This window comes from Ranitomeya variabilis, chromosome 1 (genome assembly GCF_051348905.1).
Source record: "Ranitomeya variabilis isolate aRanVar5 chromosome 1, aRanVar5.hap1, whole genome shotgun sequence".
Taxonomy (NCBI): domain Eukaryota; kingdom Metazoa; phylum Chordata; class Amphibia; order Anura; family Dendrobatidae; genus Ranitomeya; species Ranitomeya variabilis.
Window position 1 is genome coordinate 1,003,580,757 of NC_135232.1, and position 26,030 is coordinate 1,003,606,786.

At 38.3% G+C, this 26,030-nt stretch overlaps 8 non-coding genes across 8 annotated transcripts; all 8 read right to left on the reverse strand.

Annotated features, from left to right (window-relative positions):
* Nucleotides 1-165: 165 nt before the first annotated feature.
* On the reverse strand, nt 166-237 carry TRNAC-GCA (transfer RNA cysteine (anticodon GCA)). The gene has a single exon. It is a non-coding gene; the product is annotated as a tRNA-Cys (tRNA).
* A 1,973-nt stretch (nt 238-2,210) lies between these two features.
* On the reverse strand, nt 2,211-2,282 carry TRNAC-GCA (transfer RNA cysteine (anticodon GCA)). Its single transcript has one exon. It is a non-coding gene; the product is annotated as a tRNA-Cys (tRNA).
* Nucleotides 2,283-4,245: 1,963 nt separating this feature from the next.
* TRNAC-GCA (transfer RNA cysteine (anticodon GCA)) lies at nt 4,246-4,317 on the reverse strand. Its single transcript has one exon. It is a non-coding gene; the product is annotated as a tRNA-Cys (tRNA).
* A 445-nt stretch (nt 4,318-4,762) lies between these two features.
* On the reverse strand, nt 4,763-4,834 carry TRNAC-GCA (transfer RNA cysteine (anticodon GCA)). Its single transcript has one exon. It is a non-coding gene; the product is annotated as a tRNA-Cys (tRNA).
* A 3,010-nt stretch (nt 4,835-7,844) lies between these two features.
* Nucleotides 7,845-7,916, reverse strand: TRNAC-GCA (transfer RNA cysteine (anticodon GCA)). The gene has a single exon. It is a non-coding gene; the product is annotated as a tRNA-Cys (tRNA).
* A 2,997-nt stretch (nt 7,917-10,913) lies between these two features.
* Nucleotides 10,914-10,985, reverse strand: TRNAC-GCA (transfer RNA cysteine (anticodon GCA)). Its single transcript has one exon. It is a non-coding gene; the product is annotated as a tRNA-Cys (tRNA).
* A 1,963-nt stretch (nt 10,986-12,948) lies between these two features.
* On the reverse strand, nt 12,949-13,020 carry TRNAC-GCA (transfer RNA cysteine (anticodon GCA)). Its single transcript has one exon. It is a non-coding gene; the product is annotated as a tRNA-Cys (tRNA).
* Nucleotides 13,021-14,491: 1,471 nt separating this feature from the next.
* On the reverse strand, nt 14,492-14,563 carry TRNAC-GCA (transfer RNA cysteine (anticodon GCA)). The gene has a single exon. It is a non-coding gene; the product is annotated as a tRNA-Cys (tRNA).
* Between the last annotated feature and the right edge of the window lie 11,467 nt (nt 14,564-26,030).

Sequence of the window (26,030 nt, forward strand, 5' to 3'; positions counted from 1 at the left end):
TGTTTTCATATTAAGAAGGCACATCAACATGAACTTTTTGCTACATTTCTGAAATAGTATTCCCATTAAGAAAGTACATAAACATGAATTCAACTTCATATGGTTCTAAAATTTCCATGAACATATAGGTAAAAAGCATGTTTAATCTGTTGAAAAAGTATCTGAAGGGGGCACTCGGAGTTGAACCAAGGACCTCTTGATCTGCAGTCAAATGCTCTACCACTGAGCTATACCCCCTACGTTTGGAAAGCACACCCTCTTTTTTTTTTTTTTTTTACGTAAAAACTGAAATATTTTTGCGCAGTTTATATCGTGGTGACTTTTTTTTAAGATAATGTGCATTTTACTTTGCTAAACAGATTTCATTAATTCAAAAAGTACAAAGAAACACTAAGGTATTTTTATTTTACAAGTCATTTCTGGGGATTAGAGTCTTCCAATGTGCCATATGTATCTTTTGTCGATTTCTTTTCAGACAAAATTTCTCAAGCATTTTCCAACATTTTTAAATTGTTTTCATATTAAGAAGGCACATCAACATGAACTTTTGTCTACATTTCTGAAATAGTATTCACATTAAGAAAGTACATAAACATGAATTCAACTTCATATGGTTCTAAAATTTCCATGAACATATAGGTAAAAAAGCATGTTTAATCTGTTGAAAAAGTATCTGGAGGGGGTACTCGGAGTTGAACCAAAGACCTCTTGATCTGCAGTCAAATGTTCTACCACTGAGCTATACCCCTCACATTTGGAAAACACACCCTCTTTTTTTTTTTTTTTTTTTTAACGTAAAAACTGAAATATTTTTGCACAGTTTATATCGTGGTGACTTTTTTTTATGATAATGTGCATTTTACTTTGCTTAAGAGATTTCATTAATTCAAAAAGTACAAAGAAACACTAAGGTATTTTTATTTTACAACTCATTTCTGGGGATTAGAGTCTTCCAATGTGCCATATGTATCTTTTGTCGATTTCTTTTCAGATAAAATTTCTCAAGCATTTTCCAACATTTTTAAATTGTTTTCATATTAAGAAGGCACATCAACATGAACTTTTTGCTACATTTCTGTAATAGTATTCACATTAAGAAAGTACATAAACATGAATTCAACTTCATATGATTCTAAAATTTCCATGAACATATAGGTAAAAAAGCATGTTTAATCTGTTGAAATTGTATCTGGAGGGGGCACTCGGAGTTGAACCAAGGACCTCTTGATCTGCACTCAAATGCTCTACCACTGAGCTATACCCCCTACATTTGGAAAACACACCCTCTTTTTTTTTTTTTTACGTAAAAACTGAAATATTTTTGCGCAGTTTATATCATGGTGACTTTTTTTATGATAATGTGCATTTTACTTTGCTAAACAGATTTCATTAATTCAAAAAGTACAAAGAAACACTAAGGTACTTTTATTTTACAACTCATTTCTGGGGATTAGAGTCTTCCAATGTGCCATATGTATCTTTTGTCGATTTCTTTTCAGACAAAATTTCTCAAGCATTTTCCAACATTTTTAAATTGTTTTCATATTAAGAAGGCACATCAACATGAACTTTTTGCTACATTTCTGAAATAGTATTCACATTAAGAAAGTACATAAACATGAATTCAACTTCATATGGTTCTAAAATTTCCATGAACATATAGGTAAAAAAGCATGTTTAATCTGTTGAAAAAGTATCTGGAGGGGGCACTCGGAGTTGAGCCAAGGACCTCTTGATCTGCAGTCAAATGCTCTACCACTGAGCTATACCCCCTACATTTGGAAAACACACCCTCTTTTTTTTTTTTTTTTACGTAAAAACTGAAATATTTTTGCGCAGTTTATATCATGGTGACTTTTTTATGATAATGTGCATTTTACTTTGCTAAACAGATTTCATTAATTCAAAAAGTACAAAGAAACACTAAGGTACTGTTATTTTACAACTCATTTCTGGGGATTAGAGTCTTCCAATGTGCCATATGTATCTTTTGTCGATTTCTTTTCAGACAAAATTTCTCAAGCATTTTCCAACATTTTTAAATTGTTTTCATATTAAGAAGGCACATCAACATGAACTTTTTGCTACATTTCTGAAATAGTATTCACATTAAGAAAGTACATAAACATGAATTCAACTTCATATGGTTCTAAAATTTCCATGAACATATAGGTAAAAAAGCATGTTTAATCTGTTGAAAAAGCATCTGGAGGGGGCACTCGGAGTTGAACCAAGGACCTCTTGATCTGCAGTCAAATGCTCTACCACTGAGCTATACCCCCTACGTTTGGAAAGCACACCCTCTTTTTTTTTTTTTTTTACGTAAAAACTGAAATATTTTTGCGCAGTTTATATCGTGGTGACTTTTTTTTAAGATAATGTGCATTTTACTTTGCTAAACAGATTTCATTAATTCAAAAAGTACAAAGAAACACTAAGGTATTTTTATTTTACAAGTCATTTCTGGGGATTAGAGTCTTCCAATGTGCCATATGTATCTTTTGTCGATTTCTTTTCAGACAAAATTTCTCAAGCATTTTCCAACATTTTTAAATTGTTTTCATATTAAGAAGGCACATCAACATGAACTTTTGTCTACATTTCTGAAATAGTATTCACATTAAGAAAGTACATAAACATGAATTCAACTTCATATAGTTCTAAAATTTCCATGAACATATAGGTAAAAAAGCATGTTTAATCTGTTGCAAAAGTATCTGGAGGGGGTACTCGGAGTTGAACCAAAGACCTCTTGATCTGCAGTCAAATGCTCTACCACTGAGCTATACCCCTCACATTTGGAAAACACACCCTCTTTTTTTTTTTTAACGTAAAAACTGAAATATTTTTGCACAGTTTATATCGTGGTGACTTTTTTTATGATAATGTGCATTTTACTTTGCTTAAGAGATTTCATTAATTCAAAAAGTACAAAGAAACACTAAGGTATTTTTATTTTACAACTCATTTCTGGGGATTAGAGTCTTCCAATGTGCCATATGTATCTTTTGTCGATTTCTTTTCAGATAAAATTTCTCAAGCATTTTCCAACATTTTTAAATTGTTTTCATATTAAGAAGGCACATCAACATGAACTTTTTGCTACATTTCTGAAATAGTATTCACATTAAGAAAGTACATAAACATGAATTCAACTTCATATGATTCTAAAATTTCCATGAACATATAGGTAAAAAAGCATGTTTAATCTGTTGAAAATGTATCTGGAGGGGGCACTCGGAGTTGAACCAAGGACCTCTTGATCTGCACTCAAATGCTCTACCACTGAGCTATACCCCCTACATTTGGAAAACACACCCTCTTTTTTTTTTTTTTACGTAAAAACTGAAATATTTTTGCGCAGTTTATATCATGGTGACTTTTTTTATGATAATGTGCATTTTACTTTGCTAAACAGATTTCATTAATTCAAAAAGTACAAAGAAACACTAAGGTACTTTTATTTTACAACTCATTTCTGGGGATTAGAGTCTTCCAATGTGCCATATGTATCTTTTGTCGATTTCTTTTCAGACAAAATTTCTCAAGCATTTTCCAACATTTTTAAATTGTTTTCATATTAAGAAGGCACATCAACATGAACTTTTTGCTACATTTCTGAAATAGTATTCACATTAAGAAAGTACATAAACATGAATTCAACTTCATATGGTTCTAAAATTTCCATGAACATATAGGTAAAAAAGCATGTTTAATCTGTTGAAAAAGTATCTGGAGGGGGCACTCGGAGTTGAGCCAAGGACCTCTTGATCTGCAGTCAAATGCTCTACCACTGAGCTATACCCCCTACATTTGGAAAACACACCCTCTTTTTTTTTTTTTTTTACGTAAAAACTGAAATATTTTTGCGCAGTTTATATCATGGTGACTTTTTTATGATAATGTGCATTTTACTTTGCTAAACAGATTTCATTAATTCAAAAAGTACAAAGAAACACTAAGGTACTGTTATTTTACAACTCATTTCTGGGGATTAGAGTCTTCCAATGTGCCATATGTATCTTTTGTCGATTTCTTTTCAGACAAAATTTCTCAAGCATTTTCCAACATTTTTAAATTGTTTTCATATTAAGAAGGCACATCAACATGAACTTTTTGCTACATTTCTGAAATAGTATTCACATTAAGAAAGTACATAAACATGAATTCAACTTCATATGGTTCTAAAATTTCCATGAACATATAGGTAAAAAAGCATGTTTAATCTGTTGAAAAAGCATCTGGAGGGGGCACTCGGAGTTGAACCAAGGACCTCTTGATCTGCAGTCAAATGCTCTACCACTGAGCTATACCCCCTACATTTGGAAAACACACCCTTTTCTTTTTTTTTTTTTTTTTTTAACTTAAAAACTGAAATATTTTTGCGCATTTTATATCATGGTGACTTTTTTTTATGATAATGTGCATTTTACTTTGCTAAACAGATTTCATTCATTCAAAAAGTACAAAGAAACACTAAGGTATTTTTATTTTACAAGTCATTTCTGGGGATTAGAGTCTTCCAATGTGCCATATGTATCTTTTGTCGATTTCTTTTCAGACAAAATTTCTCAAGCATTTCCCAACATTTTTAAATTGTTTTCATATTAAGAAGGCACATCAACATGAACTTTTTGCTACATTTCTGAAATAGTATTCACATTAAAAAGTACATAAACATGAATTCAACTTCATATGGTTCTAAAATTTCCATGAACATATAGGTAAAAAAGCATGTTTAATCTGTTGAAAAAGTATCTGGAGGGGGCACTCGGAGTTGAACCAAGGACCTCTTGATCTGCAGTCAAATGCTCTACCACTGAGCTATACCCCCTACATTTGGAAAGCACACCCTCTTTTTTTTTTTTTTTTTTTTTTTTTTTTTACATAAAACCTGAAATATTTTTGCACAGTTTTATATCGTGGTGACTTTTTTTTACGATGATGTGCATTTTACTGTGCTAAACAGATTTCATTAATTCAAAAAGTACAAAGAAACACTAAGGTATTTTTATTTTACAAGTCATTTCTGGGGATTAGAGTCTTCCAATGTGCCATATGTATCTTTTGTTGATTTCTTTTCAGATAAAATTTCTCAAGCATTTTCCAACATTTTTAAATTGTTTTCATATTAAGAAGGCACATCAACATGAACTTTTTGCTACATTTCTGAAATAGTATTCACATTAAGAAAGTACATAAACATGAATTCAACTTCATATGATTCTAAAATTTCCATGAACATATAGGTAAAAAAGCATGTTTAATCTGTTGAAAAAGTATCTGGAGGGGGCACTCGGAGTTGAACCAAGGACCTCTTGATCTGCACTCAAATGCTCTACCACTGAGCTATACCCCCTACATTTGGAAAACACAACCTCTTTTTTTTTTTTTACGTAAAAACTGAAATATTTTTGCGCAGTTTATATCGTGGTGACTTTTTTTATGATAATGTGCATTTTACTTTGCTAAACAGATGTCATTAATTCAAAAAGTACAAAGAAACACTAAGGTATTTTTATTTTACAACTCATTTCTGGGGATTAGAGTCTTCCAATGTGCCATATGTATCTTTTGTCGATTTCTTTTCAGACAAAATTTCTCAAGCATTTTCCAACATTTTTAAATTGTTTTCATATTAAGAAGGCACATCAACATGAACTTTTTGCTACATTTCTGAAATAGTATTCACATTAAGAAAGTACATAAACATGAATTCAACTTCATATGGTTCTAAAATTTCCATGAACATATAGGTAAAAAAGCATGTTTAATCTGTTGAAAAAGCATCTGGAGGGGGCAATCGGAGTTGAACCAAAGACTTCTTGATCTGCAGTCAAATGCTCTACCACCGAGCTATACCCCTCACATTTGGAAAACACACCCTCTTTTTTTTTTTTTTTTTTTTTTTAACGTAAAAACTGAAATATTTTTGCACAGTTTATATCGTGGTGACTTTTTTTATGATAATGTGCATTTTACTTTGCTAAACAGATTTCATTAATTCAAAAAGTACAAAGAAACACTAAGGTATTTTTATTTTACAACTCATTTCTGGGGATTAGAGTCTTACAATGTGCCATATGTATCTTTTGTCGATTTCTTTTCAGATAAAATTTCTCAAGCATTTTCCAACATTTTTAAATTGTTTTCATATTAAGAAGGCACATCAACATGAACTTTTTGCTACATTTCTGAAATAGTATTCACATTAAGAAAGTACATAAACATGAATTCAACTTCATATGATTCTAAAATTTCCATGAACATACAGGTAAAAAAGCATGTTTAATCTGTTGAAAATGTATCTGGAGGGGGCACTCGGAGTTGAACCAAGGACCTCTTGATATGCACTCAAATGCTCTACCACTGAGCTATGCCCCCTACATTTGGAAAACACACCCTCTTTTTTTTTTTTTTACGTAAAAACTGAAATATTTTTGCGCAGTTTATATCGTGGTGACTTTTTTTTAAGATAATGTGCATTTTACTTTGCTAAACAGATTTCATTAATTCAAAAAGTACAAAGAAACACTAAGGTATTTTTATTTTACAAGTTATTTCTGGGGATTAGAGTCTTCCAATGTGCCATATGTATCTTTTGTCGATTTCTTTTCAGACAAAATTTCTCAAGCATTTTCCAACATTTTTAAATTGTTTTCATATTAAGAAGGCACATCAACATGAACTTTTGTCTACATTTCTGAAATAGTATTCACATTAAGAAAGTACATAAACATGAATTCAACTGCATATGGTTCTAAAATTTCCATGAACATATAGGTAAGAAAGCATGTTTAATCTGTTGAAAAAGTATCTGGAGGGGGCACTCGGAGTTGAACCAAAGACCTCTTGATCTGCAGTCAAATGCTCTACCACCGAGCTATACCCCTCACATTTGGAAAACACACCCTCTTTTTTTTTTTTTTTTTTTTAACGTAAAAACTGAAATATTTTTGCACAGTTTATATCGTGGTGACTTTTTTTATGATAATGTGCATTTTACTTTGCTAAACAGATTTCATTAATTCAAAAAGTACAAAGAAACACTAAGGTATTTTTATTTTACAACTCATTTCTGGGGATTAGAGTCTTACAATGTGCCATATGTATCTTTTGTCGATTTCTTTTCAGATAAAATTTCTCAAGCATTTTCCAACATTTTTAAATTGTTTTCATATTAAGAAGGCACATCAACATGAACTTTTTGCTACATTTCTGAAATAGTATTCACATTAAGAAAGTACATAAACATGAATTCAACTTCATATGATTCTAAAATTTCCATGAACATATAGGTAAAAAAGCATGTTTAATCTGTTGAAAATGTGTCTGGAGGAGGCACTCGGAGTTGAACCAAAGACCTCTTGATCTGCACTCAAATGCTCTACCACTGAGCTATACCCCCTACACTTGGAAAACACACCCTCTTTTTTTTTTTTTTACGTAAAAACTGAAATATTTTTGCGCAGTTTATATCATGGTGACTTTTTTTATGATAATGTGCATTTTACTTTGCTAAACAGATTTCATTAATTCAAAAAGTACAAAGAAACACTAAGGTACTTTTATTTTACAACTCATTTCTGGGGATTAGAGTCTTCCAATGTGCCATATGTATCTTTTGTCGATTTCTTTTCAGACAAAATTTCTCAAGCATTTTCCAACATTTTTAAATTGTTTTCATATTAAGAAGGCACATCAACATGAACTTTTTGCTACATTTCTGAAATAGTATTCACATTAAGAAAGTATATAAACATGAATTCAACTTCATATGGTTCTAAAATTTCCATGAACATATAGGTAAAAAAGCATGTTTAATCTGTTGAAAAAGTATCTGGAGGGGGCACTCGGAGTTGAACCAAGGACCTCTTGATCTGCAGTCAAATGCTCTACCACTGAGCTATACCCCCTACATTTGGAAAGCGCACCCTCTTTTTTTTTTTTTTTTTTTTACGTAAAAACTGAAATATTTTTGCGCAGTTTATATCGTGGTGACTTTTTTTATGATAATGTGCATTTTACTTTGCTAAACAGATTTCATTAATTCAAAAAGTACAAAGAAACACTAAGGTACTTTTATTTTACAACTCATTTCTGGGGATTAGAGTCTTCCAATGTGCCATATGTATCTTTTGTCGATTTCTTTTCAGATAAAATTTCTCAAGCATTTTCCAACATTTTTAAATTGCTTTCATATTAAGAAGGCACATCAACATGAACTTTTTGCTACATTTCTGAAATAGTATTCACATTAAGAAAGTACATAAACATGAATTCAACTTCATATGATTCTAAAATTTCCATGAACATATAGGTAAAAAAGCATGTTTAAACTGTTGAAAAAGTATCTGGAGGGGGCACTCGGAGTTGAACCAAGGACCTCTTGATCTGCACTCAAATGCTCTACCACTGAGCTATACCCCCTACATTTGGAAAACACAACCTCTTTTTTTTTTTTTACGTAAAAACTGAAATATTTTTGCGCAGTTTATATCGTGGTGACTTTTTTTATGATAATGTGCATTTTACTTTGCTAAACAGATGTCATTAATTCAAAAAGTACAAAGAAACACTAAGGTATTTTTATTTTACAACTCATTTCTGGGGATTAGAGTCTTCCAATGTGCCATATGTATCTTTTGTCGATTTCTTTTCAGACAAAATTTCTCAAGCATTTTCCAACATTTTTAAATTGTTTTCATATTAAGAAGGCACATCAACATGAACTTTTTGCTACATTTCTGAAATAGTATTCACATTAAGAAAGTACATAAACATGAATTCAACTTCATATGGTTCTAAAATTTCCATGAACATATAGGTAAAAAAGCATGTTTAATCTGTTGAAAAAGCATCTGGAGGGGGCAATCGGAGTTGAACCAAAGACTTATTGATCTGCAGTCAAATGCTCTACCACCGAGCTATACCCCTCACATTTGGAAAACACACCCTCTTTTTTTTTTTTTTTTTTTTTAACGTAAAAACTGAAATATTTTTGCACAGTTTATATCGTGGTGACTTTTTTTATGATAATGTGCATTTTACTTTGCTAAACAGATTTCATTAATTCAAAAAGTACAAAGAAACACTAAGGTATTTTTATTTTACAACTCATTTCTGGGGATTAGAGTCTTACAATGTGCCATATGTATCTTTTGTCGATTTCTTTTCAGATAAAATTTCTCAAGCATTTTCCAACATTTTTAAATTGTTTTCATATTAAGAAGGCACATCAACATGAACTTTTTGCTACATTTCTGAAATAGTATTCACATTAAGAAAGTACATAAACATGAATTCAACTTCATATGATTCTAAAATTTCCATGAACATACAGGTAAAAAAGCATGTTTAATCTGTTGAAAATGTATCTGGAGGGGGCACTCGGAGTTGAACCAAGGACCTCTTGATATGCACTCAAATGCTCTACCACTGAGCTATGCCCCCTACATTTGGAAAACACACCCTCTTTTTTTTTTTTTTACGTAAAAACTGAAATATTTTTGCGCAGTTTATATCGTGGTGACTTTTTTTTAAGATAATGTGCATTTTACTTTGCTAAACAGATTTCATTAATTCAAAAAGTACAAAGAAACACTAAGGTATTTTTATTTTACAAGTTATTTCTGGGGATTAGAGTCTTCCAATGTGCCATATGTATCTTTTGTCGATTTCTTTTCAGACAAAATTTCTCAAGCATTTTCCAACATTTTTAAATTGTTTTCATATTAAGAAGGCACATCAACATGAACTTTTGTCTACATTTCTGAAATAGTATTCACATTAAGAAAGTACATAAACATGAATTCAACTGCATATGGTTCTAAAATTTCCATGAACATATAGGTAAGAAAGCATGTTTAATCTGTTGAAAAAGTATCTGGAGGGGGCACTCGGAGTTGAACCAAAGACCTCTTGATCTGCAGTCAAATGCTCTACCACCGAGCTATACCCCTCACATTTGGAAAACACACCCTCTTTTTTTTTTTTTTTTTTTTTAACGTAAAAACTGAAATATTTTTGCACAGTTTATATCGTGGTGACTTTTTTATGATAATGTGCATTTTACTTTGCTTAAGAGATTTCATTAATTCAAAAAGTACAAAGAAACACTAAGGTATTTTTATTTTACAACTCATTTCTGGGGATTAGAGTCTTCCAATGTGCCATATGTATCTTTTGTCGATTTCTTTTCAGATAAAATTTCTCAAGCATTTTCCAACATTTTTAAATTGTTTTCATATTAAGAAGGCACATCAACATGAACTTTTTGCTACATTTCTGAAATAGTATTCACATTAAGAAAGTACATAAACATGAATTCAACTTCATATGATTCTAAAATTTCCATGAACATATAGGTAAAAAAGCATGTTTAATCTGTTGAAAATGTGTCTGGAGGAGGCACTCGGAGTTGAACCAAAGACCTCTTGATCTGCACTCAAATGCTCTACCACTGAGCTATACCCCCTACATTTGGAAAACACACCCTCTTTTTTTTTTTTTTACGTAAAAACTGAAATATTTTTGCGCAGTTTATATCATGGTGACTTTTTTTATGATAATGTGCATTTTACTTTGCTAAACAGATTTCATTAATTCAAAAAGTACAAAGAAACACTAAGGTACTTTTATTTTACAACTCATTTCTGGGGATTAGAGTCTTCCAATGTGCCATATGTATCTTTTATCGATTTCTTTTCAGACAAAATTTCTCAAGCATTTTCCAACATTTTTAAATTGTTTTCATATTAAGAAGGCACATCAACATGAACTTTTTGCTACATTTCTGAAATAGTATTCACATTAAGAAAGTATATAAACATGAATTCAACTTCATATGGTTCTAAAATTTCCATGAACATATAGGTAAAAAAGCATGTTTAATCTGTTGAAAAAGTATCTGGAGGGGGCACTCGGAGTTGAACCAAGGACCTCTTGATCTGCAGTCAAATGCTCTACCACTGAGCTATACCCCCTACATTTGGAAAGCACACCCTCTTTTTTTTTTTTTTTTTTTTACGTAAAAACTGAAATATTTTTGCGCAGTTTATATCGTGGTGACTTTTTTTATGATAATGTGCATTTTACTTTGCTAAACAGATTTCATTAATTCAAAAAGTACAAAGAAACACTAAGGTACTTTTATTTTACAACTCATTTCTGGGGATTAGAGTCTTCCAATGTGCCATATGTATCTTTTGTCGATTTCTTTTCAGATAAAATTTCTCAAGCATTTTCCAACATTTTTAAATTGCTTTCATATTAAGAAGGCACATCAACATGAACTTTTTGCTACATTTCTGAAATAGTATTCACATTAAGAAAGTACATAAACATGAATTCAACTTCATATGATTCTAAAATTTCCATGAACATATAGGTAAAAAGCATGTTTAATCTGTATCTGGAGGGGGCACTCGGAGTTGAACCAAGGACCTCTTGATCTGCACTCAAATGCTCTACCACTGAGCTATACCCCCTACATTTGGAAAACACACCCTCTTTTTTTTTTTTACGTAAAAACTGAAATATTTTTGCGCAGCTTATATCATGGTGACTTTTTTTATGATAATGTGCATTTTACTTTGCTAAACAGATTTCATTAGTTCAAAAAGTACAAAGAAACACTAAGGTACTTTTATTTTACAACTCATTTCTGGGGATTAGAGTCTTCCAATGTGCCATATGTATCTTTTGTCGATTTCTTTTCAGACAAAATTTCTCAAGCATTTTCCAACATTTTTAAATTGTTTTCATATTAAGAAGGCACATCAACATGAACTTTTTGCTACATTTCTGAAATAGTATTCACATTAAGAAAGTACATAAACATGAATTCAACGTCATATGGTTCTAAAATTTCCATGAACATATAGGTAAAAAAGCATGTTTAATCTGTTGAAAAAGTAACTGGAGGGGGCACTCGGAGTTGAGCCAAGGACCTCTTGATCTGCAGTCAAGTGCTCTACCACTGAGCTATACCCCCTACATTTGGAAAAACACACCCTCTTTTTTCTTTTTTTTTTACGTAAAAACTGAAATATTTTTGCGCAGTTTATATCATGGTGACTTTTTTTTAAGATAATGTGCATTTTACTTTGCTAAACAGATTTCATTAATTCAAAAAGTACAAAGAAACACTAAGGTATTTTTATTTTACAAGTCATTTCTGGGGATTAGAGTCTTCCAATGTGCCATATGTATCTTTTGTCGATTTCTTTTCAGACAAAATTTCTCAAGCATTTTCCAACATTTTTAAATTGTTTTCATATTAAGAAGGCACATCAACATGAACTTTTGTCTACATTTCTGAAATAGTATTCACATTAAGAAAGTACATAAACATGAATTCAACTTCATATGGTTCTAAAATTTCCATGAACATATAGGTAAAAAAGCATGTTTAATCTGTTGAAAAAGTATCTGGAGGGGGCACTCGGAGTTGAACCAAAGACCTCTTGATCTGCAGTCAAATGCTCTACCACCGAGATATACCCCTCACATTTGGAAAACACACCCTCTTTTTTTTTTTTTTTTTTAACGTAAAAACTGAAATATTTTTGCACAGTTTATATCGTGGTGACTTTTTTTATGATAATGTGCATTTTACTTTGCTTAAGAGATTTCATTAATTCAAAAAGTACAAAGAAACACTAAGGTATTTTTATTTTACAACTCATTTCTGGGGATTAGAGTCTTCCAATGTGCCATATGTATCTTTTGTCGATTTCTTTTCAGATAAAATTTCTCAAGCATTTTCCAACATTTTTAAATTGTTTTCATATTAAGAAGGCACATCAACATGAACTTTTTGCTACATTTCTGAAATAGTATTCCCATTAAGAAAGTACATAAACATGAATTCAACTTCATATGGTTCTAAAATTTCCATGAACATATAGGTAAAAAGCATGTTTAATCTGTTGAAAAAGTATCTGGAGGGGGCACTCGGAGTTGAACCAAGGACCTCTTGATCTGCAGTCAAATGCTCTACCACTGAGCTATACCCCCTACATTTGGAAAGCACACCCTCTTTTCTTTTTTTTTTTTTTAACGTAAAAACTGAAATATTTTTGCGCAGTTTATATCGTGGTGACTTTTTTTTAAGATAATGTGCATTTTACTTTGCTAAACAGATTTCATTAATTCAAAAAGTACAAAGAAACACTAAGGTATTTTTATTTTACAAGTTATTTCTGGGGATTAGAGTCTTCCAATGTGCCATATGTATCTTTTGTCGATTTCTTTTCAGACAAAATTTCTCAAGCATTTTCCAACATTTTTAAATTGTTTTCATATTAAGAAGGCACATCAACATGAACTTTTGTCTACATTTCTGAAATAGTATTCACATTAAGAAAGTACATAAACATGAATTCAACTGCATATGGTTCTAAAATTTCCATGAACATATAGGTAAGAAAGCATGTTTAATCTGTTGAAAAAGTATCTGGAGGGGGCACTCGGAGTTGAACCAAAGACCTCTTGATCTGCAGTCAAATGCTCTACCACCGAGCTATACCCCTCACATTTGGAAAACACACCCTCTTTTTTTTTTTTTTTTTTAACGTAAAAACTGAAATATTTTTGCACAGTTTATATCGTGGTGACTTTTTTATGATAATGTGCATTTTACTTTGCTTAAGAGATTTCATTAATTCAAAAAGTACAAAGAAACACTAAGGTATTTTTATTTTACAACTCATTTCTGGGGATTAGAGTCTTCCAATGTGCCATATGTATCTTTTGTCGATTTCTTTTCAGATAAAATTTCTCAAGCATTTTCCAACATTTTTAAATTGTTTTCATATTAAGAAGGCACATCAACATGAACTTTTTGCTACATTTCTGAAATAGTATTCACATTAAGAAAGTACATAAACATGAATTCAACTTCATATGATTCTAAAATTTCCATGAACATATAGGTAAAAAAGCATGTTTAATCTGTTGAAAAAGTATCTGGAGGGGGCACTCGGAGTTGAACCAAGGAACTCTTGATCTGCAGTCAAATGCTCTACCACTGAGCTATACCCCCTACATTTGGAAAGCGCACCCTCTTTTTTTTTTTTTTTTTTTTTACGTAAAAACTGAAATATTTTTGCGCAGTTTATATCGTGGTGACTTTTTTTTATGATAGTGTGCATTTTACTTTGCTAAACAGATTTCATTAATTCAAAAAGTACAAAGAAACACTAAGGTATTTTTATTTTACAACTCATTTCTGGGGATTAGAGTGTTCCAATGTGCCATATGTATCTTTTGTCGATTTCTTTTCAGACAAAATTTCTCAAGCATTTTCCAACATTTTTAAATTGTTTTCATATTAAGAAGGCACATCAACATGAACTTTTTGCTACATTTCTGAAATAGTATTCACATTAAGAAAGTACATAAACATGAATTCAACTTCATATGGTTCTAAAATTTCCATGAACATATAGGTAAAAAAGCATGTTTAATCTGTTGAAAAAGCATCTAGAGGGGGCACTCGGAGTTGAACCAAGGACCTCTTGATCTGCAGTCAAATGCTCTACCACTGAGCTATACCCCCTACATTTGGAAAACACACCCTTTTCTTTTTTTTTTTTTTTTTTTAACTTAAAAACTGAAATATTTTTGCGCATTTTATATCATGGTGACTTTTTTTTATGATAATGTGCATTTTACTTTGCTAAACAGATTTCATTCATTCAAAAAGTACAAAGAAACACTAAGGTATTTTTATTTTACAAGTCATTTCTGGGGATTAGAGTCTTCCAATGTGCCATATGTAGGGTTGAGCGACTTTCATTTTTTTAAGATCGAGTAGGGTTTTGGGAAACCCGATTTTGTCCAGAGTCGAGTCGAGTGCAGTCGGCCGATTATCGCTAAAAGTCGGGGATCGACCGAAACACGAAACCCAATGCAAGTCAATGGGGAAGCATAGTCGGCAGTGAGTGGAGGCCAGGAAAACACCTACAGTGCCCATTTTAATGCCAAAAACATCCATTCTTGTTTCTGAAGCTTGTCAATCTTAATTAACTTTATAATAATAGTTGGGCATAGGGAATTGGGGGTCATTTGGCAAAAGTTGTGGGGGGAGTAGGGCCGGCTCAAGTTTTTCGTGGGCCCAGGAAATGCGGACTACGTCACGGCGGTGTTGCAGGGAAAGGTAATTATTTAAAAGTTGCAAGTGCTGTGATCCTGAGCAAGCAGGGGGGGGGCCCACTCGTTCGCATTGCCACTGGCACAGGGCCCCTCAAAGTACGGCGGTGTGTTTGCATGGCGGGGGCGCCTCCCACCAGCAGCGACACTTTTGCGTACTCTGAGGGGCCCTGTGCCAGTGACGTCGCCAACGAGTATGCCCCCCCACCTGATGAAGGAACCTGCACTTTCATCTGCACCTTCCTCTTTGTCCCTGTGTAAGGTGGTATAACATGCGGGAAGGGGAACCTTACTTTCAGCAGGGACAGATTCTGGCTGTGTAGAGTACAAGGGGAATGTAGTGGTCTCGGTCAATGTACCAGCAGACTCATTTAGCAGTGGCTGGGCAATGGGCAGGATGAGGAGGAAACAGATATAGGGCCAAAGAATAAAGTAGGCTACATGCAGTTCAAAATTGGTAACAGGACTAAACAGGCGGCATTGCTTTGTTCAGTGGAGTAGCAAACCCAAGAGCAGCAGACACTGTTTCAAGGGCCTAACCACACTAGTAGGCCAAATGCAGTTTAATATCTGATAGTATAGGGCGAAAGCCAGAATGTGGAAGCTCAGCTTTGTTCAGTTGAGGACAACACCAGGGAGGGGCAGACACCTTTAGTAGGCCGGAAAAGCCTATTGCATTTTTTAAAATGGTAATTTGGAGCAGAAGGTTGAAGCTCAGCTTTATTTAGTTGAGGGCAACACCAGGGAGGGGCAGAAGCCGTTAGTAGGCCCTAACCACCATTTTTTTTTTAAAACCACTTAATGAGAGCCGGAAGGTTGAAGCTCAGCTTTATTTAGTTGAGGACAACACCAGGGAGGGGCAGAAGCCGTTAGTAGGCCCTAACCACCATTTTTTTTTTTTAAAACCACATAATGAGAGCCGGAAGGTTGAAGCTCAGCTTTATTTAGTTGAGGACAACACCAGGGAGGGGCAGAAGCCGTTAGTAGGCCCTAACCACCTTTTTTTTTTTAAAACCACATAATGAGAGCCGGAAGGTTGAAGCTCAGCTTTATTTAGTTGAGGACAACACCAGGGAGGGGCAGAAGCCGTTAGTAGGCCCTAACCACCTTTTTTTTTTTTAAAACCACATAATGAGAGCCGGAAGGTTGAAGCTCAGCTTTATTTAGTTGAGGACAACACCAGGGAGGGGCAGAAGCCGTTAGTAGGCCCTAACCACCATTTTTTTTTTTAAAACCACATAATGAGAGCCGGAAGGTTGAAGCTCAGCTTTATTTAGTTGAGGACAACACCAGGGAGGGGCAGAAGCCGTTAGTAGGCCCTAACCACCTTTTTTTTTTTAAAACCACATAATGAGAGCCGGAAGGTTGAAGCTCAGCTTTATTTAGTTGAGGACAACACCAGGGAGGGGCAGAAGCCGTTAGTAGGCCCTAACCACCTTTTTTTTTTTTAAAACCACATAATGAGAGCCGGAAGGTTGAAGCTCAGCTTTATTTAGTTGAGGACAACACCAGGGAGGGGCAGAAGCCGTTAGTAGGCCCTAACCACCATTTTTTTTTTTAAAACCACATAATGAGAGCCGGAAGGTTGAAGCTCAGCTTTATTTAGTTGAGGACAACACCAGGGAGGGGCAGAAGCCGTTAGTAGGCCCTAACCACCTTTTTTTTTTTTAAAACCACATAATGAGAGCCGGAAGGTTGAAGCTCAGCTTTATTTAGTTGAGGACAACACCAGGGAGGGGCAGAAGCCGTTAGTAGGCCCTAACCACCTTTTTTTTTTTTAAAACCACATAATGAGAGCCGGAAGGTTGAAGCTCAGCTTTATTTAGTTGAGGACAACACCAGGGAGGGGCAGAAGCCGTTAGTAGGCCCTAACCACCATTTTTTTTTTTAAAACCACATAATGAGAGCCGGAAGGTTGAAGCTCAGCTTTATTTAGTTGAGGACAACACCAGGGAGGGGCAGAAGCCGTTAGTAGGCCCTAACCACCATTTTTTTTTTTAAAACCACATAATGAGAGCCGGAAGGTTGAAGCTCAGCTTTATTTAGTTGAGGACAACACCAGGGAGGGGCAGAAGCCGTTAGTAGGCCCTAACCACCTTTTTTTTTTTTAAAACCACATAATGAGAGCCGGAAGGTTGAAGCTCAGCTTTATTTAGTTGAGGACAACACCAGGGAGGGGCAGAAGCCGTTAGTAGGCCCTAACCACCATTTTTTTTTTTAAAACCACATAATGAGAGCCGGAAGGTTGAAGCTCAGCTTTATTTAGTTGAGGACAACACCAGGGAGGGGCAGAAGCCGTTAGTAGGCCCTAACCACCTTTTTTTTTTTTAAAACCACATAATGAGAGCCGGAAGGTTGAAGCTCAGCTTTATTTAGTTGAGGACAACACCAGGGAGGGGCACACAGACAGACTCCTTTAGTAGGCCTGAAAAGCCTATTGCATTTTTCAAAATGGTAATTTGGAGCAGAAGGTTGAAGCTCAGCTTTATTTAGTTGAGGGCAACACCAGGGAGGGGCAGAAGCCGTTAGTAGGCCCTAACCAAAGTTGAAGGCCAAATGCAGTTTAATTTCTGATACTATAGGCCGAAAGCCAGAAGGTGGAAGTTCCGATTTAGACAGTGGAGCACAATTTGAATTAGGGACTGCAGACAGACTTAGTAGGCTGTCCCCTGTGGACCATGCATCCACCACATTAACCCATTGCGCCGTAATGGACACGTAATCTTCCGTGGCCATGCCTACAGGTCCATGCGTCTGTTGTCAGGTGCACCTTTGTACTCACAGATTGCCAGAGTGCATGGACAATGCGGTCTTCTACATGCTGGTGGAGGGTTGGGATGGCTTTTCTCGCAAAAGAAGTGTCGACTGGTTAGCTTGTAGCGTGGTACAGCGTAGTCCATCATGGCCTTATTAATAGTAAATAAAATATATAACTAGGCTCTATGAACTTTTAAATAGGTTCCAGGGGTACACGGGCAGCATTGGTGTGGTCAGTGGAGGAGTATTGCAAGTAGGGGCTGCAGACAGGCTATCAAAGGCCTAAAATAACAAACAGTAGGCAGTCATGGCAGTTTTACATCGGTTACATGGATACACAGGCAGGCACTCCAGGCAGCATTGTGGTCAGTGGAGGAGTATTGCAAGTAGGGGCCGCAGACAGGCTATCAAAGGCCTAAAATAACAAACAATAGGCTCATTGCAGTTTTACAGCGGTTACATGGATAGACGGGCAGGCAGCTTGGTGGTGGTGAGTGGAGGAGTATTTAAAGTAGGGACCGCAGACAGGCTTCAAAGGCCTAACATAAGAAAATGGGCTGGCTGTAGGCACTTTATAATTGGTTCCAGGGGTACACGGGCAGCAGTGGTCTGGTCAGTGGAGGAGTATTTAAAGTAGGGACCGCAGACAGGCTTCAAAGGCCTAACATAAGAAAATGGGCTGGCTGTAGGCACTTTATAATTGGTTCCAGGGGTACACGGGCAGCAGTGGTCTGGTCAGTGGAGGAGTATTTAAAGTAGGGACCGCAGACAGGCTTCAAAGGCCTAACATAAGAAAATGGGCTGGCTGTAGGCACTTTATAATTGGTTCCAGGGGTACACGGGCAGCAGTGGTCTGGTCAGTGGAGGAGTATTTAAAGTAGGGACCGCACACAGGCTATCAAAGGCCTAAAATAACAAACAATAGGCTCATGGCAGTTTCACAGCGGTTACATGGATACACGGGCAGGCAGCTTGGTGGTGAGTGGAGGAGTATTTAAAGTAGGGACCGCACACAGGCTATCAAAGGCCTAAAATAACAAACAATAGGCTCATGGCAGTTTCACAGCGGTTACATGGATACACGGGCAGGCAGCTTGGTGGTGGTGAGTGGAGGAGTATTTAAAGTAGGGACCGCAGACAGGCTTCAAAGGCCTAACATAAGAAAATGGGCTGGCTGTAGGCACTTTATAATTGGTTCCAGGGGTACACGGGCAGCAGTGGTCTGGTCAGTGGAGGAGTATTTAAAGTAGGGACCGCAGACAGGCTTCAAAGGCCTAACATAAGAAAATGGGCTGGCTGTAGGCACTTTATAATTGGTTCCAGGGGTACACGGGCAGCAGTGGTCTGGTCAGTGGAGGAGTATTTAAAGTAGGGACCGCAGACAGGCTATCAAAGGCCTAACATAACAAACAATAGGCTCATGGCAGTTTCACAGCGGTTACATGGATACACGGGCAGGCAGCTTGGTGGTGAGTGGAGGAGTATTTAAAGTAGGGACCGCACACAGGCTATCAAAGGCCTAAAATAACAAACAATAGGCTCATGGCAGTTTCACAGCGGTTACATGGATACACGGGCAGGCAGCTTGGTGGTGAGTGGAGGAGTATTTAAAGTAGGGACCGCACACAGGCTATCAAAGGCCTAAAATAACAAACAATAGGCTCATGGCAGTTTCACAGCGGTTACATGGATACACGGGCAGGCAGCTTGGTGGTGGTGAGTGGAGGAGTATTTAAAGTAGGGACCGCAGACAGGCTTCAAAGGCCTAACATAAGAAAATGGGCTGGCTGTAGGCACTTTATAATTGGTTCCAGGGGTACACGGGCAGCAGTGGTCTGGTCAGTGGAGGAGTATTTAAAGTAGGGACCGCAGACAGGCTATCAAAGGCCTAACATAACAAACAATAGGCTCATGATGGCAGTTTCACAGCGGTTACATGGATACACGGGCAGGCAGCTTGGTGGTGAGTGGAGGAGTATTTAAAGTAGGGACCGCAGACAGGCTATCAAAGGCCTAACATAAGAAAATGGGCTGGCTGTAGGCACTTTATAATTGGTTCCAGGGGTACACGGGCAGCAGTGGTCTGGTCAGTGGAGGAGTATTTAAAGTAGGGACCGCAGACAGGCTATCAAAGGCCTAACATAACAAACAATAGGCTCATGATGGCAGTTTCACAGCGGTTACATGGATACACGGGCAGGCAGCTTGGTGGTGAGTGGAGGAGTATTTAAAGTAGGGACCGCAGACAGGCTATCAAAGGCCTAAAATAACAAACAATAGGCTCATGGCAGTTTCACAGCGGTTACATGGATACACGGGCAGGCAGCTTGGTGGTGGTGAGTGGAGGAGTATTTAAAGTAGGGACCGCAGACAGGCTTCAAAGGCCTAACATAAGAAAATGGGCTGGCTGTAGGCACTTTATAATTGGTTCCAGGGGTACACGGGCAGCAGTGGTCTGGTCAGTGGAGGAGTATTTAAAGTAGGGACCGCAGACAGGCTATCAAAGGCCTAAAATAACAAACAATAGGCTCATGGCAGTTTCACAGCGGTTACATGGATACACGGGCAGGCAGCTTGGTGGTGGTGAGTGGAGGAGTATTTAAAGTAGGGACCGCAGAAAGGCTTCAAAGGCCTAACATAAGAAAATGGGCTGGCTGTAGGCACTTTATAATTGGTTCCAGGGGTACACGGGCAGCAGTGGTCTGGTCAGTGGAGGAGTATTTAAAGTAGGGACCGCAGACAGGCTTCAAAGGCCTAACATAAGAAAATGGGCTGGCTGTAGGCACTTTATAATTGGTTCCAGGGGTACACGGGCAGCAGTGGTCTGGTCAGTGGAGGAGTATTTAAAGTAGGGACCGCAGACAGGCTATCAAAGGCCTAACATAACAAACAATAGGCTCATGGCAGTTTCACAGCGGTTACATGGATACACGGGCAGGCAGCTTGGTGGTCAGTGGAGGAGTATTTAAAGTAGGGACCGCAGACAGGCTATCAAAGGCCTAAAATAACAAACAATAGGCTCATGGCAGTTTTACAGCGGTTACATGGATACACAGGCAGCTTGGTGGTGAGTGGAGGAGTAGTGCAAGGAGTGTCTGTCCCAGTACTCCCAAAATATAAATAGATGTTAATGTCTCGCAAAACAACCAAAACAAAAAAAAAAGGTGGCATACTTAGGTACAGGGGTGGGCTCATCTACTGAGTTTCTGACATTGTAATTTGGCAGTAACTATTTAATGGTGCCAATATAGGACACAGACACAGACTACTTTAAGTTGCATCATAGATGTCTACAAATTTGTATTGTCAGTGCCAGACATTGAATGATGTCAGCGAATAGACTAAAGATTGGTGGAGCTGTGCGACATAATTTTGCACGTGGTAGAGCACATTTTGAGCTGGGGTAGGGGGGAACTCTCTTGAGGCCGGCGGGACCGCCCCAGGGCCCCTCATGTTACAACGGTGTGTCTGACGTTGGGTGCGCACCACCACCGCCAGAGACACTACATTGTACTATGAGGGACCCAGTAGCAATGCCGTCAACCAAAAGCGAGCACACCCACCTCTTCAGACAAACAGCAGTCTCACGGGTGCTTGCGCCAAGTCGCGATACCACGGCCCCGTGTGGGGAGTTTTGCCATTTAGGGAGGTGTAAACATGTCGTATGCTGTACAATCAGCTGCAGCAAATTAGACATTAGAAAAGTAATTCACAGGCAAGAGCTTTTCATAGGAAAGCTAGGTGTCGGCCGGGCAAGGTGGGGCAAAAGATTTCGAAATCCAGTTGTGGTTCATTTTAATGAATGTTAGATCGTCAACATTTTGGGTAGCCAGACGAGTCCTTTTTTCGGTTAATATTGAACCTGCAGCACTGAATACTCTTTCTGATAGGACACTTGCTGCCGGGCAAGCAAGCTCCTGCAATGCATATTCTGCCAATTCTGGCCAGGTGTCTAATTTGGAGGCCCAGTAATCAAATGGGAATGACGGTTGAGGGAGAACATCGATAAGGGATGAAAAATAGTTAGTAACCATACTGGACAAATGTTGTCTCCTGTCACTTTCAATTGATGCAGCAGTACCTGTCCTGTCTGCGGTCATAGCAAAATCACTCCACAACCTGGTCAGAAAACCCCTCTGTCCAACGCCACTTCTGATGTGTGCACCCCTAACACTCCTAGTCTGCTGCCCCCTGGAGCTTGTGTGAGAACGATCACGTGCGCTGTGTGCTGGGAATGCCTGAAGCAAACGGTCAACAAGAGTTGATTGTTTGGTTGCTAATATTAGTTCCAAGTTCTCATGTGGCATAATATTTTGCAATTTGCCTTTATAGCGTGGATCAAGGAGGCAGGCCAACCAGTAATCGTCATCGTTCATCATTTTCGTAATGCGTGTGTCCCTTTTTAGGATACGTAAGGCATAATCCGCCATGTGGGCCAAAGTTCCAGTTGTCAAATCTCCGGTTGTGATTGGTTGAGGGGCAGTTGCAGGCAAATCTACGTCACTTGTGTCCCTCAAAAAACCAGAACCCGGCCGTGACACGCAACCAATTTCCTGTGCCCCCGTGAAAGTTTCCGCATTAAAAATATACTCATCCCCATCATCCTCCTCGTCCTCCACCTCCTCTTCGCCCGCTACCTCGTCCTGTACACTGCCCTGACCAGACAATGGCTGACTGTCATCAAGGCTTCCCTCTTCCTCTGGTGCAGACGCCTGCTCCTTTATGTGCGTCAAACTTTGCATCAGCAGACGCATTAGGGGGATGCTCATGCTTATTACGGCGTTGTCTGCACTAACCAGCCGTGTGCATTCCTCAAAACACTGAAGGACTTGACACATGTCTTGTATCTTCGACCACTGCACACCTGACAACTCCATGTCTGCCATCCTACTGCCTGCCCGTGTATCCTCCCACAAATAAATAACAGCACGCCTCTGTTCGCACAGTCTCTGAAGCATGTGCAGTGTTGAGTTCCACCTTGTTGCAACGTCTATGATTAGGCGATGCTGGGGAAGGTTCAAAGACCGCTGATAGGTCTGCATACGGCTGGCGTGTACAGGCGAACGTCGGATATGTGAGCAAAGTGCACGCACTTTGAGGAGCAGGTCGGAGAACCCAGGATAAGTTTTCAATAAGCACTGCACCACCAGGTTTAAGGTGTGAGCCAGGCAAGGAATGTGTTTCAGTTGGGAAAGGGAGATGGCAGCCATGAAATTCCTTCCGTTATCACTCACTACCTTGCCTGCCTCAAGATCTACTGTGCCCAGCCACGACTGCGTTTCTTGTTGCAAGAACTCGGACAGAACTTCCGCGGTGTGTCTGTTGTCGCCCAAACACTTCATAGCCAATACAGCCTGCTGACGCTTGGCAGTAGCTGGCCCATAATGGGACAACTGGTGTGCAACAGTGTCATCTGCCGATGGAGTGGTTGGCCGACTGCGTTCTGTGGAAGAGCTGTAGCTTCTGCAGGAGGACGAGGAGGAGGAGGAGGAGGGGGTGCGAACGCCTACAGCCAACTGTTTCCTAGACCGTGGGCTAGGCACAACTGTCCCTAAATTGATGTCGCCTGTGGACCCTGCATCCACCACATTCACCCAGTGTGCCGTGATGGACACATAACGTCCCTGGCCATGCCTACTGGTCCATGCATCTGTAGTCAGGTGCACCTTTGTACTCACAGATTGCCTAAGTGCATGGACGATGCGCTGTTTAACATGCTGGTGCAGGGCTGGGATGGCTTTTCTGGAAAAAAAGTGTCGACTAGGTAGCTCGTATCGTGGTTCAGCGTACTCCATCAGGGCTTTAAAAGCTTCGCTTTCAACTAAACGGTAGGGCATCATCTCTAACGAGATTAGTCTAGCTATGTGGGCGTTAAAACCCTGTGTACGCGGATGCGAGGATAAGTACTTCCTTTTTCTAACCAGAGTCTCATGTAGGGTGAGCTGGACTGGAGAGCAGGAGATCGTGGAACTTTCGGGTGTGCCGGTGTACATGGCAGACTGAGAGACGGTTGGAGACGGTATTGTTTCCGCCGGTGCCCTAGATGCAATATTTCCTCCTACTAAACTGGTGATTCCCTGACCCTGACTGCTTTTGGCTGGCAAAGAAACCTGCACAGATACTGCCGGTGGTGCGGAAAATGGTGGCCTTACAGTGACGGAAGGGATGTTGCGTTGCTGACTAGCTTCATTGGCCGAGGGTGCTACAACCTTAAGGGACGTTTGGTAGTTAGTCCAGGCTTGAAAATGCATGGTGGTTAAGTGTCTATGCATGCAACTAGTATTTAGACTTTTCAGATTCTGACCTCTGCTTAAGCTAGTTGAACATTTTTGACAGATGACTTTGCGCTGATCAGTTGGATGTTGTTTAAAAAAATGCCAGACTGCACTCTTCCTAGACTCGGATCCCTTTTCAGGGATTGCAGACTGAGCTTTAACCGGATGGCCACGCTGTCCTCCAACAGGTTTTGGCTTTGACACGCGTTTTGGGCCAGATACGGGCCCGGCAGATGGAACCTGTTGCGATGTTGATGCCTGCTGCGGCCCCTCCTCCACCTCCGCTTCTGAACTACTGCCGCCTGCACCCTGTTCCCCCAATGGCTGCCAATCGGGGTCAATAACTGGGTCATCTATTACCTCCTCTTCGAGCTCGTGTGCAACTTCGTCTGTGTCACTGTGTCGGTCGGTGGTATAGCGTTCGTGGCGGGGCAACATAGTCTCATCAGGGTCTGATTGTGGATCTGTACCCTGAGAGGGCAATGTGGTGGTCTGAGTCAAAGGAGCAGCATAGTACTCTGGCTGTGGCTGTGCATCAGTGCACTCCATGTCAGAATCTACTTGTAATGGGCATGGCCTGTTAAATGTTTCACTTTCTAAGCCAGGGACGGTATGTGTAAAGAGCTCCATGGAGTGACCCGTTGTGTCGCCTGCTGCATCCTTCTCTCTTGTTGTAGTTTTTGCTGAGGAGGACAAGGAAGCGACTTGTCCCTGACCGTGAACATCCACAAGCGACGCGCTGCTTTTACATTTACCAGTTTCGGAAGAGGAGGCAAAAGAGCTAGAGGCTGAGTCTGCAATGTAAGCCAAAACTTGCTGTTGCTGCTCAGCCTTTAAAAGCGGTTTTCCTACTCCCAGAAAAGAGAGCGTTCGAGGCCTTGTGTAGCCTGACGACGAAACTGGCTCCACAGCTCCAGACTTAGGTGGAATATTTTTATCCCCACGACCACCTGATGCTCCACTACCACTACCATCATTACCAGCTGACAATGAACGCCCACGACGACCTCTTGCACCAGACTTCCTCATTGTTTAAAAATCGTAACCAAACTAACTTTATTTGTTGCTGTCAAACAACTTACACGGTGAGCTATAACTTCAGTATGATTTCAATATCCCTTAACAGGTTGGTGAGACCACAAGGAAAATCAGGCACAATGTTACACACTCTGTTTTCTGTGACACCAAATCACAGAGATGACACACACGCAGGACTGTCACTCAAGCACTAATGTCAATATTAATCTCCCACCTAATTTATTTATTTTTTTTTCTCTGTGAGACTTTAGAAACCAAATAATATTTAAAAAAAAAACAAAAAAACAAGGCTTTCTATGGCCCACTGAATGAGAGATGGCACGCACAGGAGTGGCACACAAGCCCTGACTGAGGCCAATATTTTTCTCCCACTGATTGATGTAGTGTTTTTGTGTTGAGGTTGATTTTAAAACACAAATGAAGGAAAAAAATAAAAAGGCTTTCTATGGCCCACAATTAGAGAGAGAGGTGGCACACCCAGGAGTCAAGACTGGCACACAAGCTGAAATGGCAATATTACTCTCCCACTGTTTTTTTATGTATTTTTTTTTTTTATTTTCAGGGAGACTTTAGAAACCAAATAATATTAAAAAAACCAAAAAATAAATAGGCTTTCTATGGCCCACTGAATGAAAGGGAGAGAGGTGGCACACCCAGGAGTCAAGACTGGCACACAAGCTGAAAGGGCAATATTACTCTCCCACTGTTTTTTTATGTATTTTTTTTTTTTATTTTCAGGGAGACTTTAGAAACCAAATAATATTAAAAAAACCAAAAAATAAATAGGCTTTCTATGGCCCACAA